This window comes from Drosophila mojavensis, unplaced genomic scaffold (assembly GCF_018153725.1).
Source record: "Drosophila mojavensis isolate 15081-1352.22 unplaced genomic scaffold, ASM1815372v1 contig_81, whole genome shotgun sequence".
In the NCBI taxonomy this organism is placed as follows: domain Eukaryota; kingdom Metazoa; phylum Arthropoda; class Insecta; order Diptera; family Drosophilidae; genus Drosophila; species Drosophila mojavensis.
The window spans coordinates 7,691,189-7,700,007 of NW_025318907.1; the positions used below are offsets into that span (position 1 = coordinate 7,691,189).

At 34.7% G+C, this 8,819-nt stretch overlaps 1 long non-coding RNA gene across 1 annotated transcript; it reads right to left on the reverse strand.

Moving 5' to 3' along the window:
* Positions 1–6,885: 6,885 nt before the first annotated feature.
* On the reverse strand, positions 6,886–8,750 carry LOC122757800. The gene is made up of 2 exons (XR_006357965.1): positions 8,050–8,750; positions 6,886–7,235 (listed from the first exon to the last, which is right to left on the reverse strand). It is a non-coding gene; the product is annotated as an uncharacterized LOC122757800 (long non-coding RNA).
* Between the last annotated feature and the right edge of the window lie 69 nt (positions 8,751–8,819).

The following is an 8,819-nucleotide window of genomic DNA, read 5'->3' on the forward strand; positions in this document are numbered from 1 at the left end:
AGCTGTCTATCGGCATCGAATGGTTGCATTGAATAATTTATTCGCTTCAAACATTTAAGTTGAAGCATTGTTGTCTTAATTTTTTCCGCTGTTTATCGTTATCGATTCGCACAGTGGGACAAACACATACATTTATATTAAATTTCATATTTTAATAGCTTCAAAAACTTCAGACAGAGCGTGGGATACATCTTTCAACTTTTTCAGCTGGCATCGTTTTCAAAATATTGATATCGATAACGAGCTCTACTATTCTCTACATTTTCGAGAGTTTACTCAATAAAAAATTAATTTAAAATGTAAAATTAAATGATTAAAATGGTGGATCGGAAATCCCTAGAGATCCACTATGCCTTGCACATGCGTTCAAGCCAGTCAAAAATAAAATCCGCTCATAAATTCGACGTCGCTCAGCGCGAAATTCGGCAGCTGGGCGAGTGTTGAACAACGCATTGTGTTTATATTTATACTTATATTTATATGCTTTATAATTATAAGTTGCTGTTATTACTGTAACTTTGCTTCTGCTGCCGCCACTTCTCGCATTTCACATGGGCCTGCAAATTTGTAGTGCAAATTCGAAAAAAACCCAAAAAAAAAAAACGATTCATTCAACATTTACGAGTCGAAATTATCTCTGAGGGGGCAGCTGCTGTTGCTGCTGCAGATGTTGAGATGATCTCGAGGCTGAGCTTGTTGGCTCAATAAATTATGAGCCCGCTTCTTATAAGAGTGCAAACACACACACACACACGCGATCACTCGATAGTGGGCGTCATGCGTCTTGGCCTAATGAAAATGTTTATCTTCGCCCGCCTTTTGGCCGATTGCTATTTATTTTTTTATTTTGATTTGAAATTTCGTTTGGAATGCTACTCGAGACTTGGTGGGAAACGCAAATTTATTGCGCATTAAATTACAAAAGAAATAAGATAAACACTCACATCCACTTCCTATGATGAACGATTGAGCATCTAATGGCTGGTAATGAAGCGGCCAACACGTCTGGGCCAAATGATCCACTGTCGGCCAACTTTGAAAGCTAATCGCATATTAAGCACGTCTGTGCACAATGGAGACATAATCTCAATAAAAAGCGAAAGATATATTGATATAGATATCATAAGTTAATTAAATATATAATTAATTATATAACTGGAATGCCACAAATTTATATATATAAAAGAGAGTTGTGTAAAAGTGTCATAGCACTTATAACTCGAGATCTGCTGGACCAATTTTCATGGTTTTTGATTTGTTGGATTTGTCTCCGCCACGAGTAGGTAAGTGGATCTTTAAAATACTGAAAAAATTTGACGAATACTTGAAAAACGCGGTTTTTTCCCTAAAGATTCAAATTTCCATTTATACTCAGTAGCCTTGACAACAGTGACAGTTTCGGTCCTGTATAGAAGTAAATAAACAAATGTAGTCAGTCAGTCTACGGCACAGCATCGAGCAGACCTGACTATTCAACAAAAAAAAAAAAAAAGACTATTCAACAAAAAAAAAAAAAAAAAAAAAAAAAAAACTATTCAAAAAAAAAAAAAAAAAAATAAACAACAAAATTTTTTTTCCAAATCAAAAAGAAAAATATTTCAAATCAAAAATCTGCAAAAATTCAAAAAAATCAAAAGACTGTTCAAAAAATAAATAAAAAAATTCAAAATTCGAAATTAAAAAAAAAAGGTTAATTATTAAAAAGTGTATTTTTGGCTTTTTATATTTTTGGACTTTTAAACTTTATAAATATTTCAAATCAAAAATCTGCAAAAATTAAAAAAAAATCAAAATATTAAAACCTGACTAATCAAAAATAAATAAAAAATTCAAAATTCGAAATTAAAAAAAAAAAAATTAATTATTAAAAAGTGTATTTTTGGCTTTTTATATTTTTGGACTTTTAAACTTTATAAATAATAATTGTGCGCGTGCGTACAAAAGCTAAATATCTCGAAAGTTCAGGTATTTGTTTGTCTCAAACATAAATTTGTGTAAATTATTTATATTTATATTTCTCGATTGTTTTATATGGTTTTGTGCGAGGGCAGTATTACTATTAATAAAAATGCCGCGTCCTAGAAGATCTAATATTGCCTTAGTGGTAAAGTGACATTGCCATTAGTGGTCCCGCCACCAGAGCCATTGCGTTCCCTACTTTTCTAACGAGCACTCAAAAATACAATGCCTGTTTCCAATTCGGGGCAGAGACAAATCCAACAAATCAAAAACCATGAAAATTGGTGCAGCAGCTCTCGAATTATAAGTTTTGTAACAAACTCTACTTTGTTTTATATATATAGAGACTGTTAGGCGGTACGAAGTTCGCCGGGACAACTAGTATATATATATATATTTTTTAATATGCACAACGTAAGAAATTGTAATTATTGAATTTGAAAATACCGTAAGACAAAATATATTAACTTAAAAAATTTTACAATCTGTGATTAGATATTTTTCAATTAAAGATTATCCAGCTTATGAAATTTTAGAATTCAGTAAATTAGACATTTTTTGAATAGGAATTCCTAAAAAGCCGACGAGGACTCCATTCATTATTCACTACAATTTTCTTAGCTTTAACGACTAACGAGCCTCTGTGGGGGCTCATCGAACCTATTTGCAAATCGATTCTAAATGCAAAACTATTTACAAGATTATAATGGTAATACCTTCGCTTTTGTCTGTAGCTGAAACACGCGTAAATCTTGTGTTTGCACTAACAATTAACAGCGCAGAAAAGAAGAAGAACGAAAGTGGAAAAAATATCCAAAAATACAGCACAAAATTTATGCGTGTCAATATGTAAAATTCGTGTTGGCATTTACGCAAAAACGAAAACAAACAAACACAGAATTAGAAATAGAAACCGTTGGCTAAATTTGTCAAAATTTTGCTAATTAAAACTGAAATAAACAATTCCAATAATAAATCTTAATATATTTTAAGAGATTCAATTTTTATTTTTTTCATTTACGCCAATTCATGCGACGGTCATGAGCATTTTGGTGTTAAATATCGAATGTAGAGGGAGTATCAATGAGTGCGAATTCCAACAGACAGAGACAGCTATAGCTACAGCTACTGCCTTGTTGTTGTTTGAGCTGCAAATTAGCGTTTCTGAACGAAGGGTTAAGGCCAGGGCCGACGGGGTTAATGTGGTTTTAAATACTCTGCTAATTGAGGAGCGGCACTCCAAGGGCCAACAGCTTCACTCTGCACTCAATGGAGAAGTCCAAGCCAAGTTGACTTTAGTCAAGGCATTTGCAAATTATTCTCTAAAAGATCTTATATACCCTGTAATGCTGAAAAGTGACTAAATAGGGAGTAATTCATTTGTATTGTTAAGTAATTTCCGCATTCGAATTCGAAATTTGACCAGGCCTTCCTTTATATATATATATTGTTATAAAATATGTAAATAAACTTATAAACGTATTTAACAATATAGAGAACTGGTAATTCTAGAGACCGCAAATAATAGCTAATTAATTAATTAATTTTAGAAATTGAGAAAAAAACGCTATGAAGAAAAATACGATACATAAATTTTATATATAAAAATCATAAATTTTAGGTGAAAGTTTACTTTGGAATTTTGTAATAAATATTTAAAATAAAAGTTATAATTTAAACTTTATATAAATACGGTTGAGTAATAATTGTTTTTTTTTTTATGAAATAAATTTAAAAAAAAATTAAAAATATATTTATTTAGATCCACCTTACTCTCCTAGTTTCGCATAACCCTCACTAAAGTCTTACACCTCCAACTTATATTGTATAATCCGCCCATTTTTAGATATTTTCGGTTATCTACAATGAGTTTTAAAAGATAATCGATCTGTTTCGCTTAGCAAACAAGGCTATTTTGTCTCTATTATTTTTCTATTAATTGTTTTTCTATTCATATATCAAACACTCTAAAAGTATGCAACAGAATAACCAATAAATTCATAAATGCTGACAAAGAGGTCTAAATATTAAAATTAATATTTTCATATTCATGGACTGCTGCGACTCACCGCAGTCGCTAAATAATAAGAGGACCACATTGCCGCTGAGATACTAAAGAGCGGTATAAGTTCATATATGGCTATATGGTTTATGGAGTGTAGCCTTGGGGATTGCTGCCAAATCTAACTTCAAACGAATTCAAGTACTGCAGAATAGAGTACTTCACCTACAGACCTAAAGCTGTCGAAGAGCAGATTGGCCTGCACACGAGCAGGTCCAGTGAACGACTGTTAAGACATCGCAACCTAATCGCAAGAGAACTACTGCCCGCCAGACCATTAAGAAGACTTAAGCTGCAAGGCTTTGCTAAAGTGGACATCAGTAAGACCTCCACCACTTGTAATCCTCATAGGGTTATGGGGTTTGGTTCTTCTTTTAATAATTTGCTTGTGTTGTATAGTAATATTTCTGATGTACACACTTAAAAAAATAAAATAAATAAATATGTATATATATATAGTAATTTAAAAAATATATATATTTTCATATAGATATAATCAACAATAAAATATTTGCATATTATTAAAAAAAATAAAAAATTTGTATACCTAATATGTAAATAACATTTAAGCAATCAGATATAAAAAAGATTAGAGTTAATTTAATTAGGACTCTGTTTAAATAAAATTCGAATTTCGTAATTAAATTATTCGGAATATACGGAAAAACATCTAATAAATAAATTAACAATATAATAAGGATAAATACAAAATTCATTGAAGATTTAATAATGTATCATAATAATTTGAATAATATCTGCACACAATCTTGATCTATATTGCAATTTACAAACAATTCAGAATACTTTAAAGACATTTCTAGTTGTAAAACCTTAAGAGATCCTCTTAGTTTTTGTTTGTTATTTATTTATTTACTTACACTCGCACCCCTCTTGTTGCCCCCTTCACATTCTCTCCCAATGCTCGTTAGGACATTTATGTTAACAGAAGGTATTTATTTTTTTTTTATTATTATTCAAACGATTGCGATCGCTATCAAGGAAATGATCGCAGCATAAATTAGTGAGAGTTTTCGATGAGGGACTGGCCGGGCTTATCGTCTGTCAACTGCTCGAACGGATGAACATTTTCATTAAGTTGAGGGGAAAAGCCGAGCAGACGACTTTCCCTCTATATAGGGGCGGCTGAGCAATTAAGGCGTTCTGCAAGTGGGAACGAGTCCGCTCTCCGATCAGGCGAAGGGTTACCAAACCAAATGTAAGTGTTCAATACGCTTTGTTTGTTTAATTGAATTTGCAGCTCACGACAAAGGGAACAGAGCAAAGCCAAGGAAAGGCCGAATGGAGAAAGATGCGTGCGATAGCCACCGCAGCGGTAAATTTTCGGCCGCGGCTGAGCCCATCGATTGATCATGTGGCCAAGGGACTTCGCCTGGACTCGATCAGCGACACCATCCGCGTTGAAATGCCATTGCTCCATTGGGAGCACCGCTGCGAACGAGCAGCAGTTCCTCGGAACAACTCTCGGCTCCACACATAATGTCTTTCGATATTCCTCTTTAGCCAACGCCCACCTCCGTTGCGGTTCGCCTTAAGAGCCTGGCTTCGTCGTACTCTATCGGGTAGTCCTCTACGAATGGGCATGCACTTTGCAACAGTCGATTGCATTAATACTACTTTATGTGGTATGCTCAAAAGAAACTTGAATTGAGTTTAAATTGAATCTCCAATTGAATAAATTCATTCATGGAACAAATTTATATATGTGAGAGCTATGAATAACTGTATTTCAGTTTGATATAGTTTTCGGTAGTCGGATTGTTTTGTAGTTTTAATGTTTGTTAAGGTATTCAATAGTCGCGCTGGCTTGCGCATTTGCTTTGTTGGTTTTGCGTTTATCAGTTAAGATCAGCCACGGATACCTCGCGTAGTGTGACTGAGTCTGAGTCTGAGACTGGGGGCTTATCCTGCCTGGCTGGCAGCCTAGTTGCATGGCAGGTTTTTGGTAATTTTTTTATGTGTTTGTTTGTATTTTTTTGGGGCACTGAATTTTAATTAAAATATTTCTCAGGGTTTTTTTCACTTTTATGCTTTAGCTTAGTTTTATAGGACTTTGGAGAGCTTTTTGGTTTCGGGCTGCTTTGACTGTCGTGAGTGTGACACATTTGCATCAGATATGACGTGCCAGCGTCAAAGGACAACAGCACAAACACACACATGCATGCCTATATAGTGGCTAATAAATCACTTAAGGACCCACCGAGTGGTACATGGAAAAAAATAATGAGAGAGAAGGGAAAATGAACTTGTCGCACCTGAGTTGCCAACAAGGTGGCATCACAGCTCGTAAATAGTTTAAACTTGTTTTCTTATTCTCGTTGTTGTTGTTGAAGTTGTTGTCCATTCCATTGTTCTTCACGCATACATTTCTCACATTCAATTGCAGTTAAAATTTGACACGTTTTTGTTTCTCTTGCGAAACATCTAAATTTCTTAGGTGAGGAAGCGACATGGCGCCAGCAGCTCGTTCTGTCCTGCTGCGCTTGCCAAAAAGGACAAAGAGACACACACACGCATGCACACACTCGCACACACACATAGCAATTTCCCGACTCAGCTGGTAGTTGTTGGAATTCTTTGAGGCGTGAGACAACGTTTTGATTGGTCAAAATTTGCGGTTGGAATTTTCGGGATTTTGGTTGGCATTGGTTTTTCTTGCCTTTAATTTGAAGGATATTTTTAGGTTAGAGTGAAATTGGCTTTTGGACAGATGGACGTGTTGTGTCGCAATACGAAGTTAAACCAGGATGCAAAAGTTTACCGTGTAATTGCGAAGTAAATTGACCTGAAAAGAATAGAAACCGATTATGTAAATATGAATAAAATATATAAAAACAAAAGAGATATATATTGTACATAATTTATTGATTTATACAGGTGTACATGCTTCATACATTTTTATCAAATAGATCAGAATAATATAAGTTATGGGCGCCAGCTAAAAATTTGACAAGCATTTAGTATCACAGTTTTTATCATTTTTTTTCGCTTCATCATTTTTATTTTGAATAATGTTGTATGTTCTTAAGTGCACTGACATTTAATATATCATTGTCATTTCTGGTTGCTAATTATTTCGTCACCTCCTTTTGAAAGCATTTTGGACGCGTTCGCCACGCATAAATCTCAATTAGCGGGCCTCTAATCTATCTTCGAGTTACTTTTGCGTAGGCTCCGAAGTAAAATGTGCCCTCGACTGATATTTGTCAAATAAATTGCGCAGTTGAAAGGTCAAAAAGAGGACATGGAAAATAATTAATGATTATTATTTAAATAATAATTAATTAATTAAAATTAAAAATTAATTAACTTGTATGGAATATTTCAAAAGTCTTATGGGCCTTTCGCTGCTTATTCATAATTTAATATATTTTATTTTAAAAATGTTTTCCTATATTATTATGAATATTCATCTCCTAACATCATATATTTGAAATGGCGCCATAGCACTGCTTGCTGTTGCGTGCGGTTTGAACGGAACAACAGAGGCGAGCCGCAACATGTTCGAAGTGCTGTACGTGAACAGCGCAATGTTAAGGCGCCCAACGAACTGTTAACATCAAATTCAAATTGTTTTTATCAATGTCGAGTTGGAAATATGCGCAATATTCGTTGTAATCAAACAGCTTGGTAAATGTATTCACGGAATTCGCATCCGATATCATGCCCGATTATGAGTCAGCGACATTTGACACAGTTTTGTGTAAACAAAATACCTTAAATAGGGAAATAGAGAACTGAAAAAAGAAAACAGAAAAATTCTAGTCTTTTTGATAAGCGTAGCTACCGAATTGACAGAACCTAACTAACTATTATCGAAAATATTTCATTGATGTCAGATGCTTTTGTTTTTTAATTGAACTGATTTGCTTGCCTGTCTATCGACGCATCAGGTTCACGGACGGACATACACGTCGAACGAATACGATATCTGCTTAGACTTAATTGGAAATTGAGATAGGCGTTCAAAGTCCAAAGCAATGAATTTGGCATTTCCGTGAGTACTTTACCTCCGCGATAATAAGAAATTGACAGACTGCTCGGATGCTGCTGCTCTGATGTGAGACCCGTTGACAGCTGCTGAGCAGCTTGGCACGAGCTTCGGTTATCTGCCTCGACAAATTGCAATGAACTGTGGAGGTTCTCAAGATCTCAACAGACGAATGGGCTTGTTTTGAACTAAAAACTAGTTAAAACGTAGCTGTTTCCTTGACTAATTGTTAATAGTACAAATTGGCATGTGTTTTGAGTTTTGCGTTGGCTTTTCGACTGGCCTCAAGCCATTCTCGAACTGGCTCTCATTAACAGCGTCTGCTATCAGTCACAACATCGAGCCGCTGCGACATGTGCGCGGTTGAGTGATAGTCCTCTGACAGAGTCTGTTAACAGTGCGACATGTGCGCTGCCATTTTGAGTTAGCATTAACAGACAGCTGCGATTAGTTAACAGCGCTCTGCCAACGGATAGCCACAGCGGCCGCACAGTTGTAGCTGTATCTGAGTTTGTGTGTGCCTTTCGTCGGTTCAAGATCGCTGACGCGAACACAGCGGATAACAAGCTAACAAAACAGAAAAAAGAAAAAACACAAGAATAACAAATGAGCAGAGAGAACCAAACCGAAACACAACAAATGCGTTAAATTGAATTCGAAATAAAAGCCGGACGTAAGAAAAATTTGAAAATACAAATAAAAACAAAATTCACATGAAATATTTTGAAATGCCGTAAAGAAAATGAAAGTAGTTTCATTTAAAATTTGTGCATGAAAATGAAAGTGAAA